Raw genomic sequence first — 8,571 nt, 5'->3', positions numbered from 1 at the left:
ACACTAGAGGAAAGTCAGCTAGTTAACAGCACCCTCCGCCGACTCTTGAGCTATTACAATCTACCAGTGGGATTTGATTATCACTATTAGAACGGCCATGGAATGCAGAGCCCAGTTCGGCAACAACAGATGTAAATCACGCTTTCGCCATTACGACTTCAAATTGTGTCTATCACTGTTAGTGCCAACAATATGGCCTCTTGGTCGGTGCCGAAATGTAGCAATGACTGGCGTTATAAAGAAAAACAAACGTCAAGGGACACTAAAACGTATCCCCATTTCTACCATGTTTCCTTACTTTTTGGTGCTCCCATTCCTACTTCCTAGTTTTTTATTTACAACATTTTTTACTTGTGATATTTAAAACATTTCCTACGGTAAACCTATTAACTGATATCAATGAATAGAAATCATTTCATAACATTGTTGCTCTAAAATATAAAAATCTAGGCTTAAGTAACTAACATCAGATATAGTTTCAACATTGTTTCAATTATTGTCGGACCGACTATAGCTATGAAACTTACCTCCAACCTCTGAGAAAAATGTATACATCCCATATGATGTCACTTTAACGGCCTATTGCTTGGCGATTAAATCTTTCATAACACCTGCGGGAAATATAGGTACAACGCTTAAGTTTGTGTGTCAAAGATCACATTTAGTGGTTTCAATCATACTAGCCGCAGTGTTTACGGTAGCACTGCAGCAGGTCTAGTCTCGTTTTGAGATCGTGAATAAGGCCTATGGGACCAAAACCATAGACCTTCGAATTCACAGTTCAGCACACCCAACTAGCTACAGTATCACGCCTCATATTTTATAAATGTGTCACATCAAACTTAATACTCGTACATTAATTAAAACGCAGAAATGTTATTATAAGATAGCCAAGCGGTTAATTAGTGATTGTTGTTCCGCAAGGGGTGAGCAGAAAAGCTCGGATGAAACGTAATGAAGGATAACCTAACACGTTTAAGTAAAACTTTATTTTATTTTATTCTATGCAACGTTTCGTCAGGCAGTAAAAGCCTCGTTACATTGAAAATAGGCTTTATTTGTTTTATTCATGCATCATCTCTTAGTGTTTGTATGTCCGTTTGCTTAGATAAATGTAGTCAGTCTTTATCTACAGTTTTGAGTGGATAATAAGAAAAGCTTCCGTTTTTAACTTTTATATTATGGGAAAACTTCTCAGGTCGTCAAGCAGCCAGCCCACCAATCAAAGTTCTTGTTTCCAACTCATTCTAGTGCACCAATTACCGCAGATAATTTGTTGACCTAATCGATTATTTGATTGATGGGCTGGCTTCTTGATTGCTTAAATAAGCTTTTGTTAGTGTTTCTTCTGCCTTAGTGAGAAAAGAAGTTTCATGTAAAGATTTAACCTGAGTTTAGCAGATGAAGATTTTAGCGTACTGTGTCATGTAAAATGCTTTATTTTTATGTAAAGATTTAACTTGAGTTTAGCAGATGAAGATTTTAGTGTACTGTGTCGTGTCAAATTCGTTATTTTTATGTAAAGATTTAACTTGAGTTTAGCAGATGAAGATTTTAGCGTACTGTGTCGTGTAAAATGCTTTATTTTTATGTAAAGATTTAGCTTGAGTTTAGCAGATGAAGATTTTAGCGTACTGTGTCGTGTCAAATTCTTTATTTTGATGTAAAGATTTAACTTGAGTTTAGCAGATGAAGATTTTAGCGTCCCGTGTCGTGTAAAATGCTTTATTTTTATGTAAAGATTTAACTTGAGTTTAGCAGATGAAGATTTTAGCGCACTGTGTCGTGTCAAATGCTTTATTTCACCAAACCCAAGTAGCAGAACAAACTGGAACTAAGAAATTGCTTTAACAAACCAGTGACGTAACTATACACGATGGGCCCCCTACATTTATTCCCTATAATTGTAGTAACTGTACAAGATGGGCCCCAACATTTATTCCCTATCATTGTAGTAACTATACAAGATGGGTCCCTACATTTATTCCCTATAATTGTAGTAACTATACAAGATGGGCCCTACGTTTATTCCTTATACTTGTAGTAACTATATAAGATGTGCTCCCTACATTTATTTCTTATACTTGTAGTAACTGTACAAGATGGGCCCCCTACATTTATTCCCTATAATTGTAGTAACTATACAAGATGGGCCCCAACATTTATTCCCTATCATTGTAGTAACTATACAAGATGGGCCCTACATTTATTCCCTATAATTGTAGTAACTATACAAGATGGGCCCCTACATTTATTCCTTAGACTTGTAGTAACTATACAAGATGGGGCCCCTACATTTATTCCCTATAATTGTAGTAACTATATAAGATGGGCCCCTACATTTATTCCCTATAATTGTAGTAACTATATAAGATGGGCCCCTACATTTATTCCCTGTAATTGTAGTAACTATACAAGATGGGCTCCCTACATTTATTCCTTATAATTGTAGTAACTATACAAGATGGGCCCCCTATATTTATTCCCTATAATTATAGTAAGTGTACAAGATGGGGCCCCTACATTTATTCCCTATAATTGTAGTAACTATACAAGATGGGCCCCTACATTTATTCCCTGTAATTGTAGTAGCTTTACAAGATGGGCCCATACATTTATTCCCTATAATTGTAGTTACGATTCTGGCTGATTCGGGCCCCCTTTTCGCTCGCCTCCCATCCACAATTGCGGGGGGGGGGCATACTTACTCCACTAGAACATACAGAGTCGTAGAATGCATATCAGTAATTGATTGTAGGTCGGCGGACATTTTTAGAAACTCTGCTAGTGGACTAGTAGAAGTAAGTGCCTTTTAAAATATACGTACCTCCTGCCTAACGTCCAGAACGTCTAACAATGCTAACATCGTAAAGTCATTTCGGTTCACGGAACTTTAATTACTACATCCTCACCACAATGAATGTATATGTTTCATAATTAGTTGTCATCCAGTAATCTCTCACCTTTACTGAGTTTCATAATTAGTTGTCAACCAGTAATCTCTCACCTTTACTGAGTTTCATAATTAGTTGTCAACCAGTAATCTCTCACCTTTACTGAGTTTCATAATTAGTTGTCAACCAGTAATCTCTCACCTTTACTGAGCATCATAATTAGTTGTCAACCAGTAATCTCTCACCTTTACTGAGTTTCATAATTAGTTGTCAACCAGTAATCTCTCACCTTTACTGAGTTTCGTAATTAGTTGTCAACCAGTAATCTCCCACTTTTACTGAGTGTCATAATTAGTTGTCAACCAGTAATCTCTCACCTTCATTGAGTTTCATAATTAGTTGTCAACCAGTAATCTCTCACTTTTACTGAGTCTCATAATTAGTTGTCAGCCAGTAATCTCTCACCTTTACTGAGTCTCATAATTAGTTGTCAACCAGTAATCTCTCACCTTTACTGAGTATCATAATTAGTTGTCAACCTGTAATCTCTCACCTTTACTGAGTTTCATAATTAGTTGTCAACCAGTAATCTCTCACCTTTACTGAGTTTCATAATTAGTTGTCAACCAGTAATATCTCACCTTTACTTGTCAATATATCATGCCACAGAAGTACAATGATTTCATTCCTTATATCTTCCGTACCAGTAGTTTTATGTACGAGAACTCGTGTTGTATATCAGGATAGAAATGTACATTAGTTGGTGATTGTTATTAAGTAATTTTTAAACGCGCACTGTGTTCACAAAGCACATGCTAGTCTATTTTATATTCATACTTCCGGCTAATGTTAATTCATTATGCACATTTTTCCTGTTATTATGGAACACAATGTACTTACGGATCACAAACAAGTTTTTTCAGGGGCTAAATTAGGGCGAAACGGTTCGGAACGGCGTTCCTCCTCTTGAGGATTAAAGCCATTCTGATTAGGATGTACAAGGCGGCACCATTTAATACTTGAATATGTTCTCAGCGAGGATATATCCTCTGTTATACCACGCTGCTATAACAAAGTGGATCACGAAAGAAGGTTTCACTTCTTTCAAAACCCCTAGTTAACCACTGGTTATTTTTCTGAGTGAGTTATACATTTTCAGTATTTTCAATACGACAGTGGATAAAAACAAGCTGATTTTATTTCTAGTTAGATACTGTAAGAAAACGTTTTTCATGTGATATAACGACAATATGATGTGTTTTTTTCCGAAATTTTAAACTCAGTTTTGTCGTGAATTTCATGTTAAACAGATCAGACTAGTGGAGTTAGACAAAACGAGTGGATGGAACCGAAGAGTGGACATTCAAATAAACGGCCATATTCTAGACAACATCAAGCACCAGAAGGATTGTTTCAAGAGGAGCCCCAGAATTCAAGTATAGAACTTGAGGTAGGTGGCGCTGTTTTTTTTATATAATCTCAAAATTAAATGTAAATTCAAGTATAGAACCCCGAGGATGGAACCGAAGACTGGACATTCAAGAAACGGCTATGTTCAAGACAACATCAGGCACCAGAAAGATTGTTTCCAGAGAAGCTCCAGAATTTAATTATACAACTTGAGGTAGGTGGCGCTATTTTCTATGTAATCTCAAAATTAAATCTAATTTCAAGTATGGAAACTGGAGGTAGGTAACACTACTTTCTGTGTAATTTCAAATTAACAGAATAAACAAGATACGTTTTATGTGTGATGCACAGTTAAGATGTGGTAGGTTGATTGTCTTCGTTTGTTATCTGTTGTATCAAATGCAGTTGAATAAGACTTTTTTCTTTTTTTCTCATACGCGGATTTTTTCAAGCTTTTCAATAGCCAACTTTTTAACATTAGAACACAGTCGAAATTGTGGCTTTCTCGAGTTACTCGAAGTTTTACTAAAATAAAATAATGTTGGCCGAACTCCGACGAACAATTTATACTTGTTGTGTTTGACGCCTGGCATGACCGCGACTAATCACATCACCTTCTTAACCGAGATGTCCAGCATCGATTGAAACTCAAGCTAAGCTCATCGTCGTTACTATAGCAACCCTATGGTAGTGACAGCGATAACCTCTCACAGAGACATGGTATTGTAAATAAAACTTGAGTGTGTTTTTGTGTACACTTATATAAAGAGTAAGCTTAGGCCTACATGTTCAATGTAAGATGGATTAATGTCGTGTTTCTTTGTATAACCATTACCAAAAAATTTTTAGGGATTTCGATATACAGAAATGCTCAACTTATATTTCATATGGTCATAGATTATAATTCATTACAACAAACAGTCGCCAGAAATCCGACTTTTCGTATAATTATTTACTTTTTGCCGAGCTTTTCAATCATGTTTGCGATGCAAAATACGATTACTATTTGTTGCTTTATTTATTTTTCTAAAGAAAAATGTGTCTGGTGTTTATCAATTAAAGCCCAATAAAAAACTCTCCGGTTAAAAAATGCGTAAGTTATTTTGTGGTTTAGTTTCAGTTCCCTTACTAATGATTCTATCTGTATTTTGTTGTTGTTGTTGAGCTTTAATTTTCTATTTAACTTTTCCCTTACCAATGATTCTACTCAAAGCCCTTTAAAAACTTTCTGGTTAATAAAATGCTTACTTTTTTTCGATTTAGTTTTAATTCTCTTATTCAACGTCTTCATTATTAATGATTCTATCTGTGTGGACCCAAACATGGCCTATTGGTTAGTGTATCAGACAAGGGATCCAAGGGTTTCGATTTCGAGGCATGATGTTACCAAACATGTATTGCACTTTTAGCTGTTAGTGCGTTATAAGAGTGATAATCAATTTCGCTATTCGGTTAACAGTAACTGTTTCAGACGGCGGGTAATACTGACTCATTTCATTTCCTTTGGTCCACAGTTCCAAATTTTGGACGGCTGTGCCCGAACCATACAGTCTCTGATCTGGCCGTTTAGTCCATTGTGTACGTAAAAGTGTGGATCAGGTTAACAGAGAAAACCAAACTCTTCGTGGGTGAAAGTACCCGTGGTCACCAAGGTTTTTTTCACTAGCAGGTTAACTTATACACTCCTTAAAGAGCTTGTTTTGTTTTTTTTGTTTGGTAGAAAAATAGAACAACCCCACTGAAAATAAGTGTACGATTTATTAGCTATCCAAAGGCGATCAATGTTTCATTCCAGTTTTCAATTTTAGAAGTTTTGTTATGTGTTTCTAAAAAAAAAGGTTAAAAGATATTTCTAATAATATGTTGTTTTTTTCGGCTACAATGGATTGGTTAGTTTGTTTTTGAATTTCGAGCAAAGCTACACGAGGGCTATCTGCGCTAGCCGTCCCTAATTTAACAGTGTAAGACTAGGGGGGAAGGCAGCTAGTCATCACCGCCACCCGCCAACTCTTGGGCTACTCTTTTACCGACGAATAGTGGGATTGACCGTCACATTATAATGCCTGCACTGCTGAAAGAGCGAGCATGTTTGGTGTAAAGGGGATTTGAACCCGCGACCCACAGATTGCGAGTCGAGCACCTTAACCACCTGGCCATGCCGAGCGACTACAATGGAACCATGCTGCTAATATCACGAGTCGTGCTGCAATATATAACGTTTTATGTTGCTACAGTATCAGCAGAATGAACAATTAGGAGCTTAAACTCATGAAGAATGTGGTTTAAATTTATCTCCAAAAAAATTTCAGGTCTTCATGAGTGACAAGGAGAAGCAAGAACGACGTATTTTCAAAATAACAAATATGAAATAATCAACTGTGTAATAATATGTATACAATCCTTATATTATAATGATATAATTTAGAAATAATGCTGTTTTAGTGTTGTTGTTGTTTTCCACATAGATATACTTAAAGTTCAAGATAAAAAGATATAAACAAATCATTATGTAATGATCTCTACACGATATTGCCTCCCCAGTGGCACAGCGGCATGCCTGCGGACTTACAACGCTAGAAAGCAGGTTTCGATACTCGTGGTGGGCAGAGCACAGATAGCCCATCGAGTAGCTTTGAGCTTAACTTAAAACAAACAATTTTTTTAATATTTTGATTTGCAGTTGAACTTAAAGAAGATATAAATCTCCATCGAAAAAAATTCGTCTGACGTGAATTGATATAGCTCGAAACTCTTCATTTTAACTTGATATTATGGGCTCCACTTCCTAGCTCGAAACTCTACATTTTAACTTGATATTATGGGCTCCACTTCCTTCCCCGATGCGAGCGAATGTTTCATATCTCAGTCAATATCGCTGTTGGTGAAGATATTTTGAAGTGCTAGATCAACTCGTAAAGCATGACAGTCTCATACCGGTGGGCAGAGCACCGATAGCCCATTATGTAGCTTTGTGCTTAACTAGAAACAAAACAGTCTCATACCCTCCTTTGCCATGACAAAGCAGAAGTAACAGAAACATTACTTCAAAATTCAAGCTACTTTAATAAATGTATGTTTAGGTCGGCTTCGTTGGATATGATCTGAATGACGCGAGTGTGGTTTTAGTTCTTCTGTTAATAAGTTCGTTTTATATAATCTGACTGACAAGTGTTGGTTTGAGTCATTGTGTTAATCGTTTGATATAATCTGGCTGACGAGTGTTGGTTTGAGTTATTGTGTTATTCGTTTGATATAATCTGGCTGACGAATGTTGGTTTGAGTTATTGTGTTAATCGTTTCATATAATCTGGCTGACGAGTGTTGGTTTGAGTTATTGTGTTAATCGTTTCATATAATCTGGCTGACGAGTGTCGGTTTGAGTTCTTGTGTTAATCGTTTCATATAATCTGGCTGACGAGTGTTGGTTTGAGTTATTGTGTTAATCGTTTCATATAATCTGGCTGACGAGTGTCGGTTTGAGTTCTTGTGTTAATCGTTTGATTCACATTTTACTAAAAGCCGTTGATGGTTACCCTTCTGACATTAATTAATTAATGCTTAATTAAAAATCAACAGTTATCAACAATTTTACACCAATCTGTGATCATTTTACTTAAATTTCGAGTTTATTATATAAAAACAATCATTATGGCAAGTAAAACCGTCTAAATAATTTAATTTTTCATTACAACAGAGCACTCGTGCAGATACATCTAATAGCAGCTTTACTAAGCCTAAAACTTTGTCACCTTTTCAAGGCTTATTTGTTTACTAGTGCACAAGTTAGCGCTTTACACAGGCTGAAATCATTCGAAAAGTTCAAAACTTTTAATGTATCACTCATGTTTCCTTGATTTTGTTTGTTTGTTAAATAGCTAAAATTTCAGGTCATGTATTTATAATTTACAAACTTATTTTTGTATTTTCTATATTTCTAGATTTTTTTATCAGTTTTTGTAAACTTAGGTATAAGTTTCAATTAGTCTCTTACTTCACTCGACAGAAATATTGAAAGGAAACATGCCCGGATATAAGAATATTAAGAGAATTTCGTAGATCAACTATGTAGCGCAAAAATTAAATGATGCTTTCTTTTTTTTTCTAGAGAATTCATCATTGTATATAAAACAATATTTTTAAATATAGGCGTTTCTTATCATACTAGCATTCTGCGTGTCGCGGGTTCGAAACCCGTCGCCGAACATGCTCGTTCTTTCAGTTGTGGGGCGTTATAAATATGGCGGTCAATTCTATTGTTCGATTAGAG

At 35.8% G+C, this 8,571-nt stretch overlaps 1 protein-coding gene across 6 annotated transcripts in view; it reads left to right on the top strand.

Moving 5' to 3' along the window:
• Positions 1-4,261: 4,261 nt before the first annotated feature.
• LOC106463024 (coiled-coil domain-containing protein CG32809-like) overlaps positions 4,262-8,571 on the top strand; it is a 117,566-nt gene continuing 113,256 nt past the window's right edge. For all 6 annotated transcript variants that reach the window (XM_022390432.1, XM_022390433.1, XM_022390431.1 and 3 more), the window contains exon 1: positions 4,262-4,344. The gene's annotated coding sequence lies outside the window, so the exon portion shown is untranslated. The remainder of the gene's footprint in view (positions 4,345-8,571) is intronic.

This window comes from Limulus polyphemus, unplaced genomic scaffold (assembly GCF_000517525.1).
Source record: "Limulus polyphemus unplaced genomic scaffold, Limulus_polyphemus-2.1.2 Scaffold1304, whole genome shotgun sequence".
Lineage (NCBI taxonomy): Eukaryota > Metazoa > Arthropoda > Merostomata > Xiphosura > Limulidae > Limulus > Limulus polyphemus.
The sequence above is the reverse complement of the archived record's forward strand: the minus strand, read 5'-3'. Positions and strand labels throughout refer to the sequence as shown.